Genomic DNA, 7,580 nt, shown 5'->3' with positions numbered 1-7,580 from the left:
ATTACAAACCATTATAATTGGGTTGGCGTGTCTTGACTATCATTAATGTGTTTGACTGTTAAATTATAAAAGAATCGCATACCACGTTCAATTATGCGATTGAAATTAATCATATAACAATTAAGTAGTAACCCGAGGCACCACGGGAAAAGTTATTTAACGAGTTACAATCTCCCAACTAAACTCTAAAGATATTTATATCTCGTACATCAGTCACAGTGAATTCATTAATTCTTATTTACCTTGTCTCATTCTGATTGTCGCAAAACTCTTGGGTATCTGCACGAACCCTATCATAACTGATGAATCGGCGATATACAAATTGGCTTAATTTGCATATTGTTAATATGGATTTTTAGCACCCTAACAACCTCTCTTTCGGATTTAGAAATGCAACACATATTTACGCTTGTATGGCTCTGTTGAAATCGCCGGTCCGTCTGGGGAGAAATTCGACAGAAGTCTCTGGTTTGTCCACCAGAAATCAGTCTTTTGTAGTTGTAGCTTGTTCAACGGGCTGTTTGTTAGAATAGAGTGGTGAGGAGGAGGTCAGAGAACTGGCAGTGGTGCCAGGACAACAACCTCTCTCTCAATGTGAGTAAGACAAAGCGGGCTACAGGAAAAGGCGGACGGAACAGGCCCCCATTATCATCAACGAGGCTGTAGGGGAGCGGGTCGAGAGTTTCAAGTTCCTTGGTGTTCACATCACCAACAGTCTGTCATGGTCCAAACGCATCAAGACAGTCGTGAAGAGGGCACGACAAAACCTTTTCCCCCTCAGGAGACTGAAAAGATTTTGGCATGGATCCCCAGATCCTCAAAGTTATACAGCTGCACCATCGAGAGCAACCTGACCGGTTGCGTCACCGCCTGGTGTGGCAACTGCTCGGCATCTGACCGTAAGGCGCTACAGAGGGTAGTGCGTACGGCCCAGTACATCACTGGGGCTAAGCTTCCTGCAATCCAGGATCTATATAATAGGTTGTGTCAGAGGAAAGCCCATAAAATTGTCAGAGACTCCAGTCACCCGTCATAGACTGTTCTCTCTGCTACTGCACGGCAAGCAGTACTGGAGCGCCAAGTCTAGGACCAAAAGGCTCCTTGACCGCTTCTACCACCCCAAGCTAGAAGAGTGCTGAACAATTAATCAAATGGCCATTGGACTACATTGACACCCCCTCTCCTCCATTTGTTTTGTACACTGCCGCTACTAACCGTTTATTATCTATGCATAGTCACTTCACCCCTACCTACTATACATATACAAATTACCGCTAACCTGTACCCCCGCACACTGACTCGATACCGGTACCCCTGTATATAGCCTCGTTATGTTATTGTGTTACTTTTATTATTTTTACTTTAGTTTATTTGGTAAATATTTTTAACCTAGCTAGGTAAACCACATGGAAGATCACACATCCCAACGTTAGCTAGGGGGCCAGTCAGCTATTGCTAGCTAACAGTACAATTTAGCTTGAAATGTAACCACTTTCTGTCAAAATTAGAAACGTGTAATATCTGAAAATGTAGCTAGCAAGACTATCTTACCCGTATAGCATGGCATGTCCAACCTTCTCATTATCTCAGCTAATCATGGCTAGTGGGAAGGTTGCTGTCTTTTTATGTGGCTTAACCAACAAGGCTCGTAATTGAAATACAAGTTTGTTATTACGGCACATGCACAAAAAAAAACCTTTCAAGCTGCTCTCCTGTAAAGTCGTGACTTTCAAAATACGCCTATTTTCCAGAATTGGCTCACATTTTACATACAGTGGGGCAAAGAAGTATTTAGTCAGCCACCAATTGTGCAAGTTCTCCCACTTAAAAAGATGAGAGGCCTGTAATTTTCATCATAGGTACACTTCAACTATGACAGACAAAATGAGAAGAAAAAAAATCCAGAAAATCACATTGTAGGATTTTTTTATGAATTTATTTGCAAATTATGGTGGAAAATAAGTATTTGGTCACCTACAAACAAGCAAGATTTCTGGCTCTCACAGACCTGTAACTTCTTCTTTAAGAGGCTCCTCTGTCCTCCACTCGTTACCTGTATTAATGGCACCTGTTTGAACTTGTTATCAGTATAAAATACACCTGTCCACAACCTCAAACAGTCACACTCCAAACTCCACTATGGCCAAGACCAATTACAGGCCTCTCATCTTTTTAAGTGGGAGAACTTGCACAATTGGTGGCTGACTAAATACTTTTTTGCCCCACTGTATACAGCTGCAGACGTGTAGTAGTCTTTAGCTTCACTCGTCGAGAGCTCCTGACCATTTGTGACGTATTCAGCTCGCGCTGCATGTATAATGATTGGGTTGAGTCTAACCATTCGTGATGTCCGGTTCAACACCATCCGCCTGCTTACTCTGAATGGTTGATTATAGAGGTCGACCGATTTAATTAGGGCCAATTTCAAGTTTTCATAACAATCGGAAATTGATATTTTTGGACACCGATTTTAAAAAATTTAATAAATGTAAACTTTATTTAACTAGGCAAGTCAGTAAAGAACACATTCCTATTTTCAATGAAGGCCTAGGAACGGTGGGTTAACTGCCTTGGGGCAGAACAACACATTTTTACCTTGTCAGCTCGAGGATTCAAACTTGCAACCTTACTGTCCAACACTCTTAACCACCTGCTTTACATTGCACTCCACGAGGTGCCTGCCTGTTACGCGAATGCAGTAAGAAGCCACGGTAAGCTGCTAGCTAGCATTAAACTTATCTTATAAAAAGCAATCAATCATAATCACTAGTTAACTACGCATGGTTGATGATATTACTAGTTTATCTAGCGTGTCCTGCGTTGCATATAATCGATGCGGTGCGCATATGCGGAAAAGGACTGTCGTTGCTCCAACGTGTACCTAATCATAAAAATCTATGCCTTTCTTAAAACCAATACACAAGTATATATTTTTAAACCTGCTTATTTAGTTAATATTGCCTGCTAACGTGAATTTATTTTAACTAGGAAAAATGTGTCACTTCTCTTGCAACAGAGTCAGGGTATATGCAGCAGTTTGGGCCGCCTGGCTCGTTGCGAACTGTGTGAAGACTATTTCATCCTAACAAAGACAGCCAACTTCGCCAAACGAGGGATGATTTAACAAAAGCGCATTTGCGAAAAAAGCACAATCGTTGCACGACTGTACCTAACCATAAACATCAATGCCTTTCTTAAAATCAATACCCAGAAGTATACATTTTTAAACCTGCATATTTAGCTAAAAGAAATCCAGGTTAGCAGGCAATATTAACCAGGTGAAATTGTGTCACTTCTCTTGCGTTCATTCCGGATTCGACCATATTAGTGACCTAAGGCTCGCATTTCTGTGTGTTATTATGTAATGATTTGATAGAGCAGTCTGACTGAGCGATGGTAGGCACCAGCAGGCTCGTAAGCATTAATTCAAACAGCACTTTCGTGCGTTTTGCCAGCAGCTCTTCGCAATGCTTCAAGCATTGCTCTGTTTATGACTTAAGCCTATCAACTCCCGAGATTAGGCTGGTGTAACCGATGTGAAATGGCTAGCTAGTTAGTGGGCTGCTAATAGCGTTTCAAACATCACTCGCTCTGAGACTTGGAGTAGTTGTTCCCCTTGCTCTGCAAGGGCCGCGGCTTTTGTGGAGTGATGTGTAATGCTGCTTCGAGGGTGGCTGTTGTCGATGTGTTCCTGGTTTGAGCCCAGGTAGGAGCGAGGAGAGTGACGGAAGCTATACTGTTACACTGGCAATACTAAAGTACCTATAAGAACATCCAATAGTCAAAGATATATGAAATACAAATCGTATAGAGAGAAATAATCCTGTAATTCCTATAATAACTACAACCTAAAACTTATTACCTGGGAATATTGATGTTCATGTTTAAAGGGACCACCGTCTTTTTCTTTCTTACATGTCACATATTGCACTTTTACATTCTAATCCAAAACTTTGTTTTTGCATTATTTAAACCAAATTTAACATGTTTCATTATTTATTTGAGGCTAAATTGATTTTATTGATGTATTATATTAAGTTAAAATAAGTGTTCATACAGTATTGTTGTAATTATCATTATTACAAATAAATGTAATAAATCGGCCAATTAATCGGTATCGTTTTTTTTTTTGGTCCTCCAATAATCGGTATCGGCATTGAAAAATCATAATCGGTCGACCTCTAGTTGATTATTCAGGGTACAGCTAGAACCATTCTACACGCCCGTAGCAACCCGGTAATTTACTGGTCTCCATTTAGCAACCATTTCAGTGTGTGGACTGCATCCTCACGTTCTCTGGGCTAATGTAAATTTTGTTAGCGAGTCCTTTTATAAACTCTGACAAAAGGTGCGTTCCATGACTCCGGCATAATGTCTGTGCTCACGTGGGTGTGGTCACTGACTGGTTGAAACTTTTATATGAAAAACAATTCTCATTTAGAAGGCTAACATCACATTTCATCTTCTCAAAAATAGTTTCATATTTAATCATAAGTTCCACAACATTTAGATGTATATTTGATAACTGGGAAATATACACATTCAGAGATTACGGTTATGTTATACCGTCCTTAATGATACCCCAAAATAACTGATCTGACATTCTTCTTTCAGTGCCCATGGACCATTCCAACTGTTTGGATTACAGAAATATTGTTTCATTATTCAACCTTTTGATGTTACCGTTTTGGTGGGAGGAATCTCCTTGTAACAAAGAGGGTTCTTTCCCCTCAATCCTTTCCCCTCTGTCCGAAGGCAGAGTTTCTACAAGGTATTTACGACCGTCATAAAACAACCAACTTCACCCCTCTGCGGTAGAGGGCATTGTAGAGCGGACCCACACAACCCAATCCTTTGGATTCTCACAGGAGAGTCATGACAGCTTATTTCCTTGTTATTTCAATAGTTTTGGGTCTATGTTACTGACTAAAATCTGGGTTTCTGATTGTATGGTTTGCATAGCTAGATACAGCAGCCAGTGTTTGTTTTAAGATGTAAACTGAATGATTTAGCAGCTTGCTTAGTTCAAATTGAAAGGCTAATTTATTCAACGTGAATAGCGAGGCGGTTTCGAGGTAATACATTTTTGTGCTGCCTAATAGCCTGCTAGAATAGGCTACTGAGAATGGTGTCATAATTTCAATCACTGAATTAAATATTAATAATATGAACTGAATATATGCTTGTCAACAATTGCAAGCGTTGATTTTATGACCTGTGGCCTAATCTTACGGACTGTTACCTAAATCTAATGCATTCCTAATAACAGCTGATTGGCAATTGCGATAGATTAACATTACATGTTATTCTTAAAATAGACATTTAATAAGTGTGAAACAGAAAGTGAAAATCCAACCGAGGTTGGTAATATAATATAGAGTAACATTGTTAGGGTAGACTATAATGAAAACATTGCCTTCTAATAAAGAGAGAATAATCATGTTTGTTTTTGTTTTCTAAAACTTATGATGGGTAACAGTGACGAAGACATTGATAAGGAGGGAAACGTAGTGGAAATAAATACAAGCATAGGGCGATAGATCCCTGTTTTAGATGTGGGGCCGTTGGAAGAATGAGTGTAGAGTGGTAATGGAGCCTGCTGCATTCAGAGGGAATGTTTAGCATTTTTTACAAACGAACCAGCAGGAAACTCTCACATAGCGGCGTATGGTCTTGGTTCGATTGATAGTGGTTAACAGATATGACCGTTTCTATAGGACTTTTACAATGAGAAATAGGTTGAATTTACGACAGGGAAAAGTGTTACATTCAGCAAGGTAACAGGGGCAGCATCGAAAGCGATACAATTACTACCAGTCTTTAAACATAGGATCAGTAACAATACCCGGATAATTTACATGGATGGAAGTGGAGATGATTTTGGGGTTGGATAATCCCTGCATGAATCAGACAATGTAGTCTAAAAGGTAACAAGTTAGAATTGGAACGGCCAAATACTCTTTGCAAACTCAGAAAACCTTGGGGGGGGGGGGGGGGTTTAATCCCGTGAGAAATTGAAATTTGTCTCATTCTGAAATAGATTTCTAGAATGGAAAAAAGGGAGGAGGAGTCACAAGGAATTACAATGGCGTTAATATTGTGAGTAATTGTTAGTTTTAAAGAAGCAATTGGGGTTACCAAACCTAAAATTACCTTTTTAAAATGTCAGGGTTACCAAACCTAAAATTACCTTTTTTAAATGTTTGTTCATGAACATGAAGGGCATTGTTGTGAGGTGAATATGGAAAATCATGGGGAAAAGAGAGACCAGTCTTATACGGGAGTAAATCATTACTCAGTGGCGAGATAAATGTTGCTGTGTCTAAATAAGAGTACATAAACATCGGGGTGGATTAAAACAAACGATTAATGATTGGATGGAGGACAGTGGAATTATCATCATCATGTTTAGTTTGCTGATTTAAGATGTAGCATAGTGAATGCTAAAAAGAATGTACACGGTCTCATTATCTCTCTCTTTGGAATGTTCCCGAGACTGTGGTATTGATAGAGCAGTTTATGAAATTCTGCAGTTTTATAAGTATAAAGGTATCCGGATTCGGCCGTAAAGGGAGCTCCCCAATTAGATAAGACCAATTTTGTTTGTTTTTACCATACATTATGAATATTTGTTAGTAGCGTTATTACTGTATTTGATATATTGTGTGGTGTGTCTTATTTGGTTTTAGTGGATTTTTCACGGGTTGCTCCTTAAAGGGCACACATGAATTTTTCTGAAGTTTCTATTGTCAGAGTTTTGGTTGAACACATGTAAATTATTTTGATAAGGAATGTACTGACAAAACCCAATGTAAATCTGGTACACAAAATGTATGAAATGTTTAACATGTTTTGAAATAATTAGTCTGAGGTACAGGGAAAGGACAAGGAGAGAAACACTCACTTGAAGGCGTTGAATGAACTCTGACCTCTGTTCTGACTTTCTGGTGAGGCCTGATCACCTTTACTAGAGAGCCCAGAAACATTTGGGTAAGCTTTATATGTAATATGTGTAAACTCATAATTACGGAGAAGTTTAGAATTAATAGTTCTATGTGTGATATCGGACCACAAGAAAGACATACCTGTCTCTAGTCTATTTTACTATGACCTATATATTTTGTGATACAATTATTTCCTTATGTAGTTATTAAGGGACATTTTATTTTTATTTAACCAGCAGTGTTGTTTTTTTAAACATTAATCACGTTGTGTCGTGTCAAAATGGTGGAATTACCAGTCCATTGAGGTTTTTTGGATATAATAGTGATATGTGATATGAAGGACTGTATTGTTGTGGTGTTTGTTCTGTTTCCGTTTAGCCCTCTAACTCCCTGACCCTGTGACTCTGCGATGAGGTTGACAGTGTGATAGGGGAGTGTAAGCCAATTTGACATTTGTCTTAGAACTTTATATTAAAAATATTGGTAAATTAATAATTTGTCTTAAAATGAATAGTTTGTCTGGATTTCCTGAATCAGGAATGCTCTTAACTAAACTGTTCTGATCTGTTCTCTTTCGAGATTATGGCAAAGGTGAACACAGATGGTATCTAGATGCATGAGAGAGGGACAATTTGA

This window comes from Oncorhynchus clarkii, chromosome 2 (genome assembly GCF_045791955.1).
Source record: "Oncorhynchus clarkii lewisi isolate Uvic-CL-2024 chromosome 2, UVic_Ocla_1.0, whole genome shotgun sequence".
NCBI lineage: Eukaryota > Metazoa > Chordata > Actinopteri > Salmoniformes > Salmonidae > Oncorhynchus > Oncorhynchus clarkii.
The sequence above is the reverse complement of the archived record's forward strand: the minus strand, read 5'-3'. Positions refer to the sequence as shown.